This window comes from Barbus barbus, assembly GCF_936440315.1.
Source record: "Barbus barbus genome assembly, chromosome: 3".
Classification (NCBI taxonomy): Eukaryota; Metazoa; Chordata; class Actinopteri; order Cypriniformes; family Cyprinidae; genus Barbus; species Barbus barbus.
The window spans coordinates 4,251,283-4,272,503 of NC_136731.1; the positions used below are offsets into that span (position 1 = coordinate 4,251,283).

Sequence of the window (21,221 nt, forward strand, 5' to 3'; positions counted from 1 at the left end):
CGTAACTCGGGGGAGAAGAATGATTGAGTAAATTGTTATTTTTGTTCTCTTTGCGCAGTGGCCAGCCACTCCTGGGAAGGTTCACCACTGTTCCATGTTTTCACCATTTGTGGATAATTGCTCTCACTGTGGTTCACTGGAGTCCCAAAGCTTTAGAAATGACTTTATAGCCTTTTCCAGACTGATAGATCTCAATTACTTTCTTTCTCATTTGTTCTTGAATTTCTTTGGATCTCAACATGATGTGTAGCTTTTGAGGATCTTTTGGTCTACTTCACTTTGTCAGGCAGGTCCTATTTAAGTGATTTCTTGATTGCGAACAGGTGAGGCAGTAATCAGGCCTGGGTGTGGCTAGAGAAACTGAACGCAGGTGTCAAGAAGATCTTTCAGAAAGGCAATTTAGAAAACAAATGCGAGATATTTACTTTGTGCAGAGCGGACATTCGTATATATATATATATATATATATATATATATATATATATATATAGGGGATTTGACTGTTTTCTTCTGGGACATTTCCTTTGAAAATGAAATTTAACCACAGTGTCCTCAGCGGCTCGGATGGAGGGAGACTATGGAGACTCCTATGTTCATTGGTGCATCCCAAAACACAACATTTGTAATGTCTCTTTGGGGCTGACATTGAAAGCGCTAGGGGAACGTCTTCAGCGTGACCGCGCTCTGAACCAGAGTGTAATCTGTCCAATGGATGGGCGAGACGTCATAGGCGGGTGACGTCACCGACCGGGAAGCATAAAAGCACGTGCGGTGGAGCCGGCGTTTGCTTTTTGTCATTCAGCAACCGCTACTCTGTCTGTGTGTCTGTCTATTTGTGTTGTGAGTCTTATTTAGTGTTGTTTGTCCTGGCACAATCACTTGAATTAGGCTCCAGCAATATGTGCAAGCACTTGGGCGATAGAAGATCGCATTACGGGCTGTGTGTTCCTCCCTGCACACGTTATATCACTGCTGGGGATACACGCAGTCTGTGTGTGGTCTGCTTGAGAGCAGAGCACGCAGATTCAGCTCTCGAGGGAGCTGACTGCCTGTTTTGTGCTTGCTCTCTGAAGTGAGCTATCACTAGTGTGGAATGAAGACAGGCGAGCCCCTATCTTCTTCCCTTCCTTCAGTCTTCCTCCTCCGAGGTGGATGCATTAATGAAGCAGTGTTTGCACAAGCATATTATGAATGAGAACGGTGCGCAGTCAGCTCTAAAAAAAAGAAGAAAAGAAGAGAGAGAAGAAAAAATAGAGGGGCTGATTGTGCTTCTCCCCGCTGCATTCCCGCCGCTGCTGAGTTTGCGGGGATCGCAACATGGATCTGGTGAACGTGTTGTAGACGGGTTCGCCCTATCTTCTCCTGCATTCCCCAGATTTAGCGCTCTCGCTCGGGGAAGCCCGCGTGTACGGTTCTTCCCCCTTTGAGTGAGAGCTTGCTGTTGCAGCGCGCGTTGCCGAGGCGATGCGTGCATTTCTCATTCATATCAGAGAGTGATGCCCGAGTGGAACAGACGCTCGTGAGCTATCTGTTCCCTTGCATGGCGTTGTCTCTAAGGCTCGCGGCTGCAGGTCAGGCTGGTGCGTGTCTGCACACCATGGCAGTGTTACAGGCGCACCAAGACGTACCTACTTAGAGAGCTGGATGAGGGATAGGGGCTCAATTTAGATTGAAATATAAGCTGATCTCTGAGCTCCCTAGAAACGCTGTCTGTGGTTGTCCCTATCTGACATGAAGGAGAAGATGGGGTCTTCCTCGTGGATGCCCCGCTTGCGCCTTCTGGCCTGTTCGGCGACGCCATCAATTACGTCGTCAGCAGGTACCAGGAGGCTCGTAGACAAGCGGCGGCGTGTCAGCGGTTTCTACCTCGCCTATCTCTAGCTCAGGGGGCTGCTGGGCAGGAGCAGCCCTCACCGCGTGTCAGCCCCTCTTCAGAGAGGCACAAAACAGAGCGCGTGGCTATTCGCACCCCACCGAGGTGGGGTCATGGGGGCAAGCGTTCTGAGTCGGGGACCTCTAAGGCTAAGCCGGATCTGCGGACCGCTCTTAAGTCTAAGAAGTCATCGGTTAAGAAGCCCTGGCGGGCGTGGCCCGGGGCTTACGAAGGCAGACCTCTCTGGGGCTGTGCGGGTGTCCGCCTTCTCCCAGTGCCCTCGGGAGACCAGTCTGCCAACCCTGCCAGAGTTCCAGGGCGCAGCTGGCTCCAGCGAGCATTTCTCTCAGTTTCTTCCACTCCGAAGTGTAGCAGAGCTGAGAAGCTCGCCACCCCTGCGGGGGTCTCTAGAGCTCCTGGTCATAGAAAGTCGGTCGTCTCCTGCCGGTCCTCCGCTTCAGGGCACCGAGCTAGCAGATCTAAGTACACCAGAGGCCAGTCTCGAGAGACTGGTTCCCTTAGGAGACCATCTGGCAGCGTGGAAACTACTGCCAATGTGTCTCTTTGGGTCCTGCCTTACAGGGTCTGGTTCTCTCAGCCTGATCTTCTTAGGAATGACTAGAGAGAAGAAAAAAAATCTGACCATTAGGAATGGAGGTTGACTAATACCATTAAGTTGGCCGCCTACTGCTTGCTCTTGACAAAAAGTGTAGTTTGTTAGGTCACTTCAATGCAACTTGCTAAGTCAGCGATAGACAAAAATGAAAAGGTATCTGATGACTGCTCCAATCATCCAAGTGCCTTCAGTTGGATCTATTCCGGACAGATTTGAGGTAACATCAGCGCTCATTCAAAACAGTTTGGTTCGATCCTTCGCTGGATGTGCTTATTTAAATCTAGCCGGTCTGTTGTGTCTCGTGCCACAAGTTCAATGATGCAGGCAGTGACGATTTTCTCCGGCCAATGTCTCAGGCGCTGAAAAACCCAGTGGAAAACCCCCCAAAGCCTCTGGTGAAATGTCTTCTGTGTTTTACAACTTAGAATTGAAGATTTATTTGTTCTGGTCTGGGTATTTAAGGGAAAGTGGCAAAAGAGTCATTGGGATTCTGTAACCACATCATTTTTGAAAGCTTTTCATTTAAGCCAATCTTTCTCATAATTTAAGTAACTGCTGTGATATTGAAACCATTTTACCAACAGCACTGAGACATTTGACCGATTTTTACATAGCATGTGCGACATATACACACTTAATTGATTTTTCTTTTAAAATTAATTTTTGTCCTTTCATAGTTTTACAAGAAACTTCACATAGTGTTTTTTTTTCTTCACAATTAAATCTTGTTTACATGCATATGTTTTATTATTATTGTTGTTGTTATTACAGTGTTCTAACATTTACGGATTAACCCCGTTCACTTCTGTCTCACCCAGATCACGGTAATTTAAATTAATATAAACATATTTGTTTAAAAGTAATTTGTGTGGTATTTAATATTATGCCACAAGTGATGTCACTTGAACTCAATGTGTATTTTCTCAGAATATTCCTTTAAGTGACCAACGTGTTCACTTTTTTATGTGCAATGTGATTGAAAGGATCACAGAATGAGACCAGCTGAGAAATATAATTTGCTATTTTGAACTCTGGAGATGGACAGATGGCACAGACAGAGACATCAACAGTCTTTTAGTTTCCCTGCTCATAGTAACTGTTTAATGTCTATAAATCAAAATGAACTTTGACTCCTAGTTAAACATTATTCACATACACATGATTCTAATATGATCTTCTACACAGACACATCTTTCACTTTTCTTTAAGGGAAATCATCATGAAGGTTGTATCTTTCTTCATACTATTAGATAATTTGTTTTCTGAAACGAAAATATGCTTAGCAATAGCGATGAATGATCATATAATGTGTATGAAATATGTATAATTTTTTCATCTACAAACTTTTGGGTGTAATGCTATACATTTTTTTTTTGTCCTTATTTGTAAGTCGCTTTGGATAAAAGTGTCTGCTAAATGACTAAATAATAATAATAATATCTTTACTTTTATATTCAGTATTCTTTTAGTTACATTAAAATCTGCAAAGTGCATTGTGCTTCTTTGTAACCGAAAAAAAAGGTTATTAAAATATATTTAATAAATAATTCAGCTAATTGATATTGAACTATCCCTGCATGGAAAAAGAGCTTTGTCACTATTCTTTAAAATTCAGTTTGAAAAGAACTCATAGAAATCATATTGTGTGCATGTTTTGTGGGTAGAGAAGAGGAGCCATAGTTTCAGAAATTGTAAGCAATTTAAAACTGTAATAGAATTACTAAAAACTGTAATAGTTTGAATAGATGTGGTTGGTATTCTTAATATTGTAAGTGCTACAAACTTCATCCTTCGACTCCAGATGTCTGAATACTATCAACATATCCCGTGGTTGCAAGACTTGATCTGTTTTTTTGTTGTTGTTTACTTTACAGTGACATAATGGCCAATTAAAATCTAGATGATACCATGGACACTTTTGCAGAGACAGACCATCTTTCTGCGACAAAAGGAGAGATCAGCAAAGACATGAACCAAACTCAGCACAGGTCTAATGTAGAGGTAGATGATTTCACTGAATCTAAAAAAGCTCAGTCTTTTACGATAAAGACACCGATCCAGTTAAAAAGGAAGTCAGTAAAGAGACAAAGACCCAAACAGACTCTGCAAAGAGCAAAGTTTAAGTATAAAGGAAATTGTCCAGAATATTAGACTATAGAGAAACTGTACGTATATAGATACATGTAAAAAAAAAATCTAAATATACCATTAGATTATGATAATTAATCTTTCTTTAGGATAATGGACAGTCTAGAAAAGAAGGAAGCAAATCTAAACCTGAAGAACGATGTGACACCGATTCATCAGACAGCCTGGGTAAGATAGCAACGATATTGTTTATAATAAGACTCATTGTTGAAGTGTTTGATGTGTTTAAGAACAGAACTTTGATGTTTATTTTAGAGATCATACCTCCCAATATGACCATTGTATTAACTGGAAACTCTGCAGCCATCCAGTTTGGACATGAAAACCTTCTACTAGGAGTAAAACAGACAGATGTGGAAAGTGCAGAAATATCCAGGATTATTCCTGTACAGAAGAAGATATCAGAACATCATGTTTCTGTGATCAATATGACTGATTTACATGAGGCTGAACATGTGGATAATCTCATTGATAAACTAGTGAATGAAATCCACGTCTTCATCTTTGTTGTACGATTGGGTCAGTTAACAGATACTGATAAGATTGGTCTTGAATGGCTTCAGAAAGTATTTGGTGACGAGATTTTTCATTTTGTGATGATTCTCTTCGTCTATGAGAGAGAAGATCAGTGCGATACTATAATAGATGATCTGAAGAACAACTCTGTTCTGGAGCAACTGCTGGAGAAATGTGGAGGAAGATGTCACACCTGCAACAAGATGATGAACAACCAATCAGAGATGAGAGAACTGATGAACAAGATTGAGCGTCTGTTTGATGAGAATGAACAGCAGTGTTACACTGGAGAGATGTACAACACTGCATTAAGACAGAGAGAAGACCTGAAAAACAGTAAACGTGAAAGGGGTAGGAACATATTTATTTTCTTGATATTTTAATTCAATATTCAATAACCAGTCAATTACTAAATATATTTGTACACATGTACAATCATCTGATACACAGCTCAGTGGTTTTCAAACCGGTCCTGGAGGACCCCCTGCCCTACACATTTTGTATGTCTCCCTAATCAAACACACCCAATTTAGTCCTTTGTTCAATTTAGTTCAAGAACTATTTAGTTCTTGCAGTCTCTACTAAAGAGCTAATGAGTGGAAGCAGGTCTGTTAGATGAGAGAGACATGCAAAATGGGCATGAAACTCTAGATGGCGCAGTCAGATAGGTCTAACTCAGTCTGACCTAATGACATCATTATCACATGGCACAGCTGATTGGTTTTCTCCTGTATCTGTAGACAATGAGCTATATCGGTAAGATCAATTCCATGTGATATAATTAAATCTAGCGTATGATTAAAACGATGAGTTGGCCCATTGATGTTTTGCTCGACTCCAAAAGAGTTTATTAGGTCAGTAAACGTAAGTCCTAATGCATCATTTGTATTATCAACGTGAATGTTAAAATCTCCGACAATTCTCCAGAGCAATAGATAGGAGAGATTTTGCATATCTGACAGAGTAACATTAAGTAGAAATATTTTGAATGAGAACCTGTATTCTGTTTTCTGAGTAACATCGGGAATAGCTTGGTGGAGTGGACTCGTTTAGAACGATATAATAATTTGGTTTAAGCCAGTTTTCAGTCAAGCAGAATACATCAACATTATTATCTGTGATCACGTCATTTACAATAACTGTTTTGGGTGTGAGTGACCTACTGTTTACTGTTTAAAAATTGTCTGGTTTAATCACAATCAGATTTTTTCTAGATCCTGCATTAAATTTATATTTTGGCCTCACTATTCGGAGAACAGACACAGTCTTTATAGATTAGACAGCATAAGTTCTTCAATCTTTTAATTGTAGAACAAAAGTCATCATAGCAGTTATTTGAGAATTGGCTTACAGGTCATATGGAGCGTAGCGTCCTGGTGATGTTGGACCGTCGTTGCCTACCCCTGACCTGCATCTGAAAACGGAACAATTCTGCCTTCGGAGGCAGCATTCCAAGGTAGAAAGGCATCAAGGCGCGTCCGAATCCAAAGTTAGCTTCACTTCCTGTCTCATGAGATACCTTCATCTGATCGATTTTTGAAGGCAACGTAGATGTATCCTTCGCTACCTTTGATATCCCATAATCCTGTACGTTCCATTCTATGACGGTTGAGCTAAAAAATAAACATGGCGTCTGAAAGTTGCGTTTGGTGGTTAGTTTGTGTGTGAATGTATATTTCTGATTAACTTTTTGCATATTTGGTGTTATTTCTATAGCTAGAAATTAGTATTGTAGTAATTAAATAATTGTTTAGTTATCGCCAAAACTCGTTCTGTTTTGTTGTAGATCATTAAACCTTTACACTGCCTCAGAAGCCTGTCCGAAATCAGTTTCGTGAGGTGCCTTTGTGCAGAAACACTGTCATTGCCTCATAATGCAGCAAGTCAGCTACCTAAGTTTTTTGATGCATTCCTTAGGTGTGCATTCAGAGGATTATAAGGCTAAAAATCGTTTGAAACTGTCTTCAGGTCTGTGGTCTCCCATGGTTTTAAAAACATCTAGTGTGTCCCAGGCCTTAGTCCATGTCTGTGCGTCAGACTAATACTGTGTCCTAACTACACACGACGTGACAAGATTCCAGTGACAAACAATTTGGCAGTCCACAACAGATGTGACACGACAACATGACGCAACAGAATCAAATATCACAGCCAATCAAAAGCATGTGTGGGTGGGCTCTCTTTGGTGCACAGAAAATATTTGTTAACTGGTCTTTTCTGTTTCGTGTTTCTTTTTTTACTGGGTCAGAGCATTTGATGCTGTGTCAGTACAGAAACATCCATATCAGTACGCGTATCAGCATGGAATGCTTCACAATTTTTTGAGCACAGTCCTATTTAAAGCCTTGTTGCATGTGCTCCTTTTATACTTTGAACACCTGCTACTAATTAATTGAAAGAATAATTAATAATAATAATAACTAGATAAAAAAGTTTGTCAAGACAAACTTTAAGTTGGCTCGAGAAAGCCAGACCAGAACGTTTGAAAAAGTTTGAAAAAGTTTTAAGTTTGATGGTTTTCAGTCTGAAATAGTTTGAAGTAGTTTTACAAGCTTAAAGGAAAACGCCACCGCTGATACGTACCTCTCCCGTCTCAGTGCGTGCACTTAATCGCTCTAGCGCGCGGCGCCACTATGCTAATGTTTATTTTTTGTCACCATACTTACTCGTGTAACTACTCATGTAACCGTCTTTAAATAGGGAAAACATGGAAGTGTTTGGTGGCTTCTAAATTCATCCCTGTTTGGATCCTAAGGAATAAATGGTGTTTTCCTTTAAGGCAATACAGTCTGTCAGAGATAGATGGAGTCAGATTATAGAAAGACAGACAGATAGAATCAGATTTTAGATAGATAGATGGTACGGACCTCAGAGTGGTTGCTAGGGTAGTCTAGGTGGTTGCTAGGGTGTTGCTATGTGATAGCTACGGTGCTCTGGATTGTTGCTAGGGTGTTGCTATGTGGTTGCTAGGGTACTTGGAGTGATGACGGTTGCTCGGCTAACCGGGGTGGTTGCTAGGGTACTTGGGATGTAGCTATGTGGTTGCTAAGGTACCCGGGTTGGTGGCTAGGGTGTTGCTATGTGGTTGCTAGGGTACCTGGGGTGGTTGCTAAGGTGTTGCTGTGCGGTTGCTAAGGTACCCAGGTCGGTTGCTAGGGTGTTGCTATGTAGTTGCTAGGTTACCCAGGGTGGTTGCTAGGGTGTTATTATTGATGAAGTTATACTATGAATAAGAAACAAAAACTGCCAGTAGATGGCACTGAATGTCTTACTGAGAAAATTATTCATTCATTCAATTCCTTCAAACGGATGATTCATTCAGGAATGATGTAAATGGTTCTCTCTATGAACCATTGAATCATGATGCACAGTTCTGCTAATGGCTTTTGTAATATTGTCATTGGACAAATTGAGCAAGAATAGACAATATTGAGTCTACAATATAACATGATATTAACATTTTTACTAGGGCTGGGTATTGAAACAAATTTCACACTGTTTATTTTCCGCTTTTTAAGATGATGCACTGACAAGAATGGAAGACACAGGAACATCAGAGACTGGAGAACAACACAAAGTGAGTGCCTAGTTATTTTAAGAACTTCCTGTGTTAACATTTAAAGATAATAATAAGAATTAAAAACTACATTCTAATTTTATCTTTCTGGAGTATGTGTTTAATGACAAAAATGTAATAATCAACCACACTGCTTATTATTTAAAACCAAAGTATCAATGTAAATATAATGTTATTTGTTTATTCATTAGGGAAAAAACCTGCTATTTCATAGACTTTGTCTTGAAGACGGACACCACAATAAACTGAGAGCTGCAGATGTTCTTCAGATAACTAAACATTCATTACAGTCTCGTGAATCTTGTGCTGAAGAGGAGCTGATTCAGAATTTCATACAAAAACTACTGATGATGAACTACAGAGCAAGATACAGTAAAACTGAGGAGAATAATCACACACACATTGAAACTGAGGAAGCTCACAGACAACAAAGAGACAAAGAAGTTGAGGGTAATATTTTTGATGATGCTCTTAAAAAAGGAACAAGTCAGTCAGACCCTGTTCACCCAATGGATGTTCAGATGGCTGTGTTTCATTGTGCTGATGGTTTCCTGAAGCAGCTGATGGTGACTAAACTGTCCCAGTGTCAGTACGCTCTGCCTCTGCTTGTTCCTGATCCATTCACACAACAGATTGAGTTTCCTCTCTGGACATTCAGACAAATCAAGAAGAGCTGGAAGACTAGAAACACAGACAAAGAAACCATCAGTCAAACCCAGCCGATTTACAAGGCAGAAACTCCAATGGTGTTTTTCTTCAGGTTTGGCTCTGTGTCTTCATCCAAGTCTGAGCTGATGAACAGTCTGATCAATGAGAAACACAACACGTTCTTCCACAGGAACTGCCTGGGCAGCAGCAAAACCAGAGAACTGATGGATGGAGTGGTGGAGATCGCCTGGTACTGCCCTTCTGGGAAAAACACGGATAAATTCACTGACTGTGTTGCGTTCTGTAATCTACACGGTGATGCAGGAAACCATGAGAAACAGCTGCAGATCCTCACTGAAATGGCCTCAGTCAATGTTGTTCTTCTACCACGACTGGACAGGAATGACAGACATGCAGCAAAAATACAAAACCTGTACAAAGACAGAAAGCCACTTATTTGTCTTTTTACAGAGGATGAATCTGCTGTCATTGAAATGAAAAAAGAGAAATACAAGATTGGTATAAAAGGCAGAAATCAGTCAGACGTATCTGAAGAACTCAGAAGAGCTATAAATAAATGTCTATCACAATCATCTTCCATTTTCAGACTTAAAGATCTGTCCAAACAATCAGATATCAGAGTAGATGAGGAAGATGATGAAGACTGCAGGAGAGGAAGAGAAGCAGCACATCAGATAATGAGTTTACTGGAGAATAAGGGTCTGACAGAAATGAAAGAATCATTTCTGCCTCATCAGGGGAAACTGTGGCATCAGTGGAGTCAGAAGAACAAAGAACTACATCGACCTCGAGGGCATGAGACAGAAATGGGAAAAAGTCAAAGAGACAAAATGAAAGGACTCCGGGAACAGCAGCATGAAGTTAATGTAAATACTTTCATACAGTCATTTATTAAAGAAATGATCTCACATGCTGAGAATAAGATGTATTTTCTTAAATGGCTTGGAATTTTCCTGGATGCACATACCTCACAGTATATTTCTGACCTTCATCACAAATATGATGAAAAGAGGCCAGCAGTTATAAAACGGAAGAAGAGTCGCAACACTGATCAAACTAAACATGAGAGAATATCTGAGGATCTTCAATCATGAGGGAGATCGGTCAGATCTATGAATCATGTTTGTCTGTGAAGAAGAACAAGAAAGACCTGCAGATTCACTTCTCTTCTCTCCCGAGTCTCGCAGCAGAGATGATGATCTCTGGATTTCCTCTGGAGCTGATGGATGGAGACGCTGCTCATGTTCCTGTGATCTGGATCTCTGCTGTTCTAGATGAACTCATCCAGAAACTGGGAGACCAGAGAGTCTTTGTGCTGTCAGTTTTAGGGCTTCAGAGCTCTGGGAAATCCACCATGCTGAACGCCATGTTTGGACTCCAGTTTGCCGTCAGTGCTGGTCGGTGCACCAGAGGAGCTTTCATGCAGCTGGTCAGAGTCTCAGACGAGATGAAAACACAACTGAACTTTGACTATATTCTGGTTGTTGATACTGAGGGTCTTCGTGCTGCAGAACTGGCTGGAAGATCAACAAGACATCATGACAATGAATTGGCCACATTTGTTGTTGGTCTGGGAAATATGACATTGATCAATATTTTTGGTGAAAACCCAGTTGAGATGCAGGACATTCTTCAGATTGTTGTTCAGGCCTTCCTGAGGATGAAGAAGGTCAGACTGAATCCCAGCTGTGTGTTTGTGCATCAGAACGTGTCAGACATCACAGCTGGAGAGAAAAACATGGAGGGAAGGAAACGACTGCAGGAGACACTGGATGAAATGACAAAACTCGCTGCTAAAGAGGAAGTCTATGATGCAGAACATTTCAGTGATATAATTAAATTTGATGTTCATAATGATGTGAAGTATTTTGCTCATCTCTGGGAGGGCAGTCCACCCATGGCACCACCAAACCCAAACTACTGTGAAAACATTCAAGAACTAAAGGAAACTATCATGTCTCATGCCTCAAAATCGTTTGTAATGATGCTGATAGACTTAAAAGACCGTATTAAAGATCTCTGGGAGGCTTTACTGAATGAAGGATTCGTTTTCAGCTTCAGAAATTCTCTGGAAGTTGCAGCCTACAGGAAACTGGAGACCGAATACAGCAAATGGTCCTGGAGGCTTCGCAGTGCCATGCTGGAAACTGAGAACAAACTACACAACAAAATAGAAAATGAAGCAATTCTTGAGGTTGAGGAAAATGATCTTCAAAAAGAACTGAAGGAGACAAGTGAAGAAGTGAAAAAATCAATGTCAGACTTCTTTGAAAAAGAGAAAGATAAAAATATACTGATTCACTGGGAAACGTCATTTGACCTCAAAATCAAAGAGCTTCAGGAAAACATTGTGAGTGAAACGAAGAGAAAATTAAATGAGATTCTTCAGCAGCGAGACCTGAAAAAAAAGATTGATGATCAGAGGACACATCATATAAACACTCTGCATGAAAAGGGCAAAGAACTTGCCTTAAAACTCAAAAACAAAACAAATGATGAAGAAACACTGAAGAAAGAGTTTGATTTGTTTTGGGACCAGAGTGTGAAGAAGATCATCCAAGATCACACTCCTACAATCAAAGACATTAACATAATGATAGATGTGAGAAGACATCTTAATGACATTCATCGGGGAATTCTCCCTGTTGACCTCTGGAAAGAAAGCAGTGAATATAATGATATTTTTCCTGTGCTCAGTTACTCTGAACATGTTATTCTCATAAAGTCTGCACAAAGAGTTAAAGAAACACATGGATTTGCTCAAACTCTGTCTCCAGAGGATGAAGCACAGATAAGATCATTAGTCACAGATGTTGCAGGGCAAACAAACAAAATGATTCAGTCATTTAATATTTCAAAGATGGGATACAACATCAGCTACATTCAACAACTCACAGATTACATCAGGAAGAGAACAACAGAACATCAGGAAGAATCAGCTAAATATGTGTTCAAGAAAGAGTTCTTCTTCAATTTGGTTTTTTCACTCTGTAAGAGAGCAAACAAAGCAATCACTGAACAACTCGGATTGTTCAGAGAGAGAAATGATCCTGTTATATATTTGGAGAAGAGCAGAGATGAGTTCTATAGTATTTTCCAGAAATACTGTCATGGAGCAACATCAGCTGCTATTTTTGGTGAAATCATCTGTCAGAAACTCAAAGAGCCCATCGAGCAGAGCGTCTACAAGAAGACTTCCAGAGATTTAGCAGATGAAATGAGATCAAACTGTGAATCACTGAATGGAAACAGATCAAATCTGGAGAAACACATCCTGAAGACACTGGCAGAAGAGGAGGATTTTGACAAATACATGAACTACATTGAAACTCCCAGAGATCACTTCGAGAGTTTCATCAGAGATGAAGTCAGTCGGTACATCGCTGATCAGTTCAGTGCCAGTGTTTTACCCAAGATGAAGGAGAACACTAAACTCCTGCAGCAGAAGATCATGAAAGCAGCTCATCAATCTACTGAACATGTTCAAGTGAAAAGAGATGCTGGTTTGTGGTTGAAGAGTTTCACACAGCAGCTCTCAGATGAGCTGATCTTCTCCGAAAAAGACCTCAGTGGAGTCAAACATGATGATGTTGATGATTTCAACCTCCTAGAAGATGTGATAAGACAAGAACTTACTGATGTAATGTCTGACATCAGCTGTAGATTCAACACAGAGACATTAAAGCTAGACTTTAAATTCAGACCAGATGAGCTTTTGATTGATCACCTCTGTCAGTGCTGTTGGGTTCAATGTCCGTTCTGTAAAGCCATCTGCACCAACACCATAGAAAACCATGATGGAGATCACAGTGTTGCTTTCCATCGTGTTACAGGACTAAGAGGGTGGTTTCACTGCGAAACAACAAACTTTTGTACTGACATATGCACATCTGCAGTAGCGAGCAGCATAAAATCTTTTTGCCCTAATTTGTCAGATATGCCAGTCCTCTGGAGAGATTACAGAACAGCAGGAGGAGTTTATGCAGACTGGAGCATCACCCCTGACCTCTCTGAACTTCCTTACTGGAAGTGGTTTGTGTGCAGATTCCAGAAAGATCTGGAAAAATATCACAGTTATACATTTGAGGGGAAGGGTGAGATCCCAGTTGAATGGAGAACATACTCAAAACAGGATGCTTTTGACAGTTTAGATAAATACATTTAATTGAACAAGGAAAAAAAAAATTTTTGACTTTCAAAACACGGTTTGCAATTAATTTTTGTTCCTTACAAAACTGAGTTTGAGTCTCTAAACTTCACTTCACAGAATCAGGGACAGATTAACGCATGGACCTACTGGACATATGGCCAGGGCACTAGACCAGAGGGGGGCCTGTTTTTTTTTTGGAGCAATTTAATTTTGCAGTCCAAAAAGCAAAGTTGAACCAATGTCATGAAAAATGATGTGTATGCGTTAATTTGCAGTGGTGATTGGCTGCTGTGGCTGGAGAGTATGCGTCTACACAGGGACATTGGACAGGGGATAATAGTGGAACTAACAAGTAACAAGAGCCCTCATGGAGGGGGAGCCCACATATTTATATTGATAATCCCTAATATTATAATGACAAAGTTATAATTACATGCTTGTCAGTAGGAATAACATTTAACAAGACTCAATTTTACATCAGTAAAAACAAGAAATTAGCACTCCCCTATCAAAAGGAAAAGTGGTTTGATCTTGTAACGAAGAGAAAAGGAAAGAAAAACTGCAGGAGGGCAGACAACTTGTCGCTGTTGTTTATAGAAGAATTGCGAAAGAAGTATTCTGGTCCCTTTTCCTCAATGTAGTAGAGTAAAAAATACCAGTACAAAGTGGATACTTAAATTCTAAATATGTGACGTTACCAGATTTTCTTAATTAGATACCCGCTGATAGGCAGCTGCATTCAAACAGTGTTATGGACATCTTCAGTGACGAAAGTGAGCACACTTTCTGTATATATCCCATTCACTATAACAGTAAAAGTTGCGTGTGACACCTGCATACATGTGTAATGGGGTGGAGGTAGTAGCTCTATATTAGGCTTGTTTAGGACTACAAATGAGTTGGACTACAAACCCCATGAGTCTAGGTACTATAAAGAGGAAATCAAACTTTTTGGCCTTCCTCTTTGTGGTGCCATGTGCTAAGCATGTGCATTTTTCATGACATTTAGTTTCGTATGAATGGTCATGTTAATTACAAATCAGTGGTACAACTGATTTGGTGATATTATAAACATGTAAGCATGTGATAACACTTTACATAAGTCTTAATCAAACTTCTAGAGGTGTTTCTCCACATGATGATTTGAGTGTTAGATAATGTATGCACGGAAAAGAAGCCCTACAGGGACAATTTGATTGGAAGAAGCCTCTAGTGAGTGGACAGAATTCAGTCTGTGACACAAAGGCTTCGATGCTTGCTGCTTGTTCTAAAAACTTTGGCTTAGTCTCTGATTGAGCTCCAAAAGCGCTCACAGCCGTAACATCAGGCAAGAATTCACACACGCTGTCAAACCTCTGACTGAAGAGACTTTCAAAGCTAAGTTGTGTCAAACAGACCTCTTAAGGGTTTCCAGAGCGTCATCACGTCACAAAGAAACCTATCACGGAAGGGCTTTCCTAGAAACGCGTCACGCAACGACAACTTCAGCAGCCAATCAGCAGCCCTGGAGATTCCCCTCGACTACGCGAGGAAAACAACAGATCAGCTATCAAACTCAACCTTGAAAAACATGTAAACAAACTTTTGCTGAAAACTTCCATACACTTCATAATGAGGTATTTTTTATTTTTATATATTTTGTTGTTTGTTTAGTTTGTAAAATTTGGTATTGGGGTGGCGGGTATGGTTGGGAGATTTTTTTGTTTCTATTCTCTTGTATCATCTTCTATTATTATAAAATGTTTATTAAACAGACTAAGCAAAAAATACAAATACTGTAACGCTTCTTTGACACACTTTGTATTGTTAAAACCGCTATACAAGTAAATTTGATTTGAAATTTTAAAAAGCAATTTGATTTACAACCTGCGGATGTCAAGTTTATGTATAGAAATACCAAACGTACGATTTATGCCTGGCATAGTAATAGAATAGGTACCTGTTAAATTTTGTAATAATTCCATTGTGAATAATTTGTTACCCCCTTATTACCCAAACGTAACACATTGTTCCCTTATACCTACATGTACGTTGTTTATAGGTACACTATAATTACAGAAACCTACACCGTAAATTCAGTATACGTACGTAGTTCTTCGCAGGTTGTAATCTAAAACGTTACCTATATTTTAATATTCATTTGTCTGTGTTCTCCCCTCTTCCCACCCTCTACACTCCTGCTTTTCCACAGAAAGACTCCAGAAATGGGTGTGTAAAACTAAGATCTACAGTGGTGGCCCAAATTATTAGAATACTAGTATTTTCATAGTGTGTCAGAGAGATGGTAGTATACGTTGTGTCAAAATGGTTGATTTATTACCCTCATAAAAATTCCACCCCCCTCCCATAACTGGACACCTGTTTGGACACCTGTTTTGTACACCCCTAGCCCCCACCGTCTCTAAGCGGCCATTTTATTGACCTCATGGTGAACTTAAGAATTTATGACAATGTGTTTGTGTGTGTGTGTGTGGGGCCGATGTTATGTGGTTTAAACTTTAAATGGTGAATTTGTGTTAAATGGGGTAAAGGGAAGTTTTTATTAAAGTGTTTTCACATACATATCAAGGGAAAAAAAACATCAAACATGTGTGTAAAACGTACAAAGACTGTTTATTTCCCTACAAGTGGAGACTTAAAACAGGAAAAATGTAGAAAATAAAACAAAAAAAGCATTAGATACACTATCTTAAAACTAGTTGTTTGACAAAGTTAAATAGAAGAAGTGAGCGCGTTCGTTTAAACCTATTTTGCGGTTTTAAAAAGTTGTGACTTTATAACAGGTACAAAGTTAAATAATATAGATTCGTTTTTATCTTACGATGGTACGTGTGTTTTTCCCTTACAAGTGGAGACTAGTCTTGTTAAAACAGTTTTAGGAAAAACTAAAACAAATAAAAAAGCATTAGATACGCTATTTTTCCTATCATTAGAATTTAAAACTAGGTCCTTTGACAAAGTTAAATAAATAGAAGAGTTGCGAGCGCGTTCGTTTATCTATAACAAAAAAGAATCGGATGCGTTAGTTAAAACAATAAGATATTTATCAAAAAAACTATGTCTTGCTTTAAAAAAAAATAGTTTGACTTTATAACAGACATAAAGTTAAATAATATAAAGACGAGTTCTCTTACCGTGAAGTGAAATAAAAAATATCAGACCGTTAAACAACAGTATAAGATAGCTGTAAAAATCTTCTCACATTACAATTGAAAACCTAGTCTTTGTCCCAACTTAGAAAAGTTAAACAAATGTCTATCTTACGCAGCGTCCGTTTACACAACCTCACGCTTCTGTGTCAAACTCAGAATGAGCTCGCGGGCCGCTGTCAGGACACACCCACATCACCGCCCTCTAACGCTGTAAGGAGAGACCGGTCTGAAGATTTGCATGTTAAAGAAATTAAAGTAATGTTTTAACATTAGAACAAAGTTATTTTATAAATATTTTACATTTCTCAATTAATGAAACCGTTCACCATTCATCATAAAACTTTTCACTTTAAAAGGTTACATAACCTTCTTGTAAACAAATGCCCCACAGGGGAAAAATGTTGTTTGTTTGTCTTATTTTATTTTAGTTATTCACACTTAACACCTTTTATTTATTTACTCTTTGATATTGTCAATCTTAAAACTTCTAGTGTGCTGCGTCGGTTAAAATACACGTGCGGGAAGAAACTGAAATGATAGCAAATGTTTTGGATTTTCAGTCATAATTAGAGGGGTGGTAAACTTTTTTTTTTTTTTCTACAACATCTTACGAATGTAAATGTATGTCTCACGCAGAGCGACCGAATGAGAAAGTGGGCTGCGCGTCTGGTCGCATGGCCACTGAAACGGTGTTATCTGATCAACGTTGTAAAATAACTAAAGTTTCTGGGGATTCAACTCATTTGCAATCTAATGAGTTTTGAGGGGATCTGGTATCATAAACATCGTTAGAACGCGGTCCATTGATTAAAACAGATGGTGTTTCTAACATGTTCAACGATCAAAGGATATCCGCTTTAAGCATTTATGAGGCACGCCTGGCTGCCTGTGTGTCTGTGCGTCTCTGTCGAAGGTTTAGACAAAACTACCCAACCCGGTCAAAGGAAACTTTTTATGACACACGTCTGGCAAAGTTAGATGTAGTTGAGAATTGTGTATTTATAATGAATTTATAATCTATTCGAATACGACTTTAAAGTAACCTTTAGGATGTGATGAGATAGTCAAAGAAGGCGGTAACCACAAACTTAAATACATGTCCCACAAAGACGACGGCGTATGCAGGAAAATAATATTTAATTTACTTCATTTTACCTAGTTTTATTTCTTCCCAACATAAGAATTAAATCAGTCCCTGCTTCAAACGTGTATTTGAACGGATGGGTTACATCATACGAGATCAATAAACAGATATTCTGAGATTTTGATGGTTAAAACCTCTCGTCGAATTTAAACACTTCTAGATAAGGAAAGAACAGGGTCTACACGCGAGGATAACGCGAACTAATTATCTTGTAAAGAAAAAAAGAAAGATCTAAATCCGTTTCAACCCATCTCCAACAGAGTTCAGTAAACTGATGAAGACCAGACGGGTAACTGCGGGTGATGAATTTGAGCGGGACTGTTTTGATTTATTACAAAAGTCAGAATCTTTTTTTTTTTTACGATAACGGTTTACGATACAATTGCTGAAAACGTCACACTCCCTGAAACGTTAAAAAACCACAGTCTATTACATCTTCATTATCTGTGTGGCAGTTTGCTCTCTTAGGCGCAATACAATACCAATTATGGCACAAAATAGACTACGCCACCCCGGAAAATGGGCCGGGGACCCGCTTGTACATCAAGTGCAAAGCACACAGATACGCGGTGACTGGGTCAGATAACAGACAACAAGGAACGTTCGAATCGTTTATTAAATACAAATAGGAAAAATACCAAGCAGCATAATACAAACACACAGTAGAATAAATATGTCAACCATAGCACTTATCCATTTCAGAATTGGGGATTCAACTCGCCTGCCCAGTAAACACTGCAACTATTAGTGCTCTCACCGCACAGCACCCAATCACCCTCTGTGAACACTGCAAGGGATAAGCACACCACCACCACACCAGAGGACGTGGGCGTTGAGCTGGCACCCCAACTCTGGATAAAGGAAAGAGAGGACAAATTGAGACATAAACAACCCTACACATACACACGCACACACAATGCACTTTCCACAGAATAGTCTTTTGGTTGAACCCTTATTACATATGGACAGATGGAATCAGTTGTTTACACAAAAAAGAAGGATAAAAGCAACCACTCACTGGGCAACGCTCATTAATAGTTTTCCGACACTGCGTCGCCGGATGATTACAGTATTTTCAAAAGTATACCCTGCTCAGGTCAGATTTAGAAATACATATAAAACATTAAAAATACAGACAATAACCATTTTATAACCGTAAATACTTTAAGTGACAATGTTCCTGCTAACAGAGCGAGTAGAAGTGACAACCCAGTTATTCGCCGCTGTACTTCAGCCCAAGGATCAGCATTGAATTTGCTAAATTCTAAATGCGTCACTACGGCCGAAAATGCGCCATTGTTCCGGCCGTCTCAGGACGAATGAGAGATAAGAGAAAGTATTAGTCAGATGATCACAACAAATACGCGGTTCCAGTAATAGTCTTAAGAAATGATCGAGGAGTTTCTGGCAAGGGGGAAACACAATCCAATCGGTCGTCACTAAGCCCAGCTACTCCCACCAAGCCTGCTGTAACACCACCCCTGTATTACTGAAGAAATATATAACACAATTGTAATTTACACATTTATGATCTCATGAACTTAACATTGACATGAGTATGACTTACCGGTAAATGGTGAATCATACCGCTCAGTGCATTCAATAGGGTACGAATTATAGGATCGATCACTAAAAAAACAATATATCACATCGTTTATAATTTGCGAATTTATGGTCTTGTGAACCTGATATTGAAAGGAGTATGACTTACCGGTAAATGGTGAATCACACCGCTCAGTGCACGCAATAAGGTGCAAATTACAGGCTTGCCGTAACGGATACGTTATCAATGAGTTTACAGTCTTCCTCAGTCGCACTGTGAATTGAACGAGTCTTAAATTCTTTCCTAACGCACGTTCAGAATTAAGTATCTACCAACATTCCTTACCTCCCGAACGTAAACACTGGCGTGCCAGGATGACGTCACTTCCAGAACGAGAATGACGCGCTCGCTTAGGCGCCATTCCCGTCCCTTTTTATATCTGCCGCGCATACCCGGTCCGCCCCTAATCATTATCATGATGGAGCGCATCACCACATCTGTAAACTCTGTTTCTCCCACGACAACAAAATACCTCACCGACCTAAGGACAATGGCAAGTCTGTGTTTTGTTCACAGATGATATTTATGATGATATTTTTGTTTAAAATGAATATTTTAATGTATATTTGTTTAACACTATGTTATTATCTTCAGATACTTTCGAGAATATCGAATTTGACGAGGGTTTGGAACAAATCCTTGAAGATATATGTAAGTCTTTACATCTGGCTATTGAACAGTTTAACAACTAATAACCGCCCATAATAGGGTAATAACAATCCTTATCATTTATACAGTTGATGAAGCACAACTATTTATACATGGTGACGAAGTGGGAGTTAATGGTGAGTTATACAGATTTTTTTCTTAACATCTTAAAAAAAGTTCCAGGGTCTCAAACGGTCTCTGATTATTTGACAGCCGAAGGGGATGATGACGTCGCGGTCGCGGCAGAGGAGGTTGCGGTGAGAACGGATTTACGTCACGAACCAGATAACGTCGCACAGTCCGAGCCCTCCCACGGTGACTGTTCAACAGAAAGAGTTCACACGCTTACCGACTGTGAGAGTGGGCGCAGGACAGAGACCGGTTCTCCCAGCCAGCCAATATATGGTTGTGGTCAAGGCGTAAAACGTCTGAGATTACCGGAACAGGACGCTGATGCGCCAAGCACTAGTCGTTTAAGGAGTTCAGAAAATAATGGTATGTATTAAAACAGAAAATCAGATTATTCTTATGTTCCGCTTTTATCTAATAAATTAATAAAAGCATTATTGTTATTCTTTTGTTTTCAGAACAAGGTCATGACGAAGGAAGCCTAACAGCCTGGACTGATTCCATGATTAATGCTTGGGATCAGGGTTCGTTCGCTGATACGGAAGCCGAGGAGGAGGAGGAGGAGGATTTACCCCAGGAACTGTTCCGTGAATGTGATTTAAATAGGAGACTTGATCGCGAGGCGCTGAACCGTCTTAACCGATACTTTGAGAGACTCTTTGACCTGGCTGGACAGCCCTTATCATACCGGGAAGTAGAAGAGATTGCATCTAACAGTCAAGGTGATGTAATTTCGATTTTAAGAAACGTAATCGAATGCCAGCAACAACATACAGACGCCTTAAGACACGCAGCTGAATTTTGGAGAAACTGTCACGAGCAATTGTATAACCAATTCAGAGAGTTTCAACGCGCTATGATCCACGTACCGGAATCTGTCCGTGACCATCAAGTGGAATTATCTCTTACTTACTTATCTATTACTGTTAACGCCTTATCATTGATATCTGAACGTTTGAATCTTTTACAAAGAATGTTAGTAGAATTGCATGATCG

At 39.8% G+C, this 21,221-nt stretch overlaps 1 pseudogene across 1 annotated transcript; it reads left to right on the forward strand.

Annotated features, from left to right (window-relative positions):
• The first annotated feature begins 1,540 nt into the window (after window positions 1-1,540).
• LOC306850712 (interferon-induced very large GTPase 1-like) lies at window positions 1,541-13,564 on the forward strand (annotated as a pseudogene). Its single transcript has 6 exons — window positions 1,541-1,571; window positions 1,738-2,066; window positions 4,727-4,805; window positions 4,893-5,504; window positions 8,672-8,730; window positions 8,922-13,564. The product of its transcript is annotated as an interferon-induced very large GTPase 1-like (transcript).
• The last annotated feature ends 7,657 nt before the right edge of the window (window positions 13,565-21,221 follow it).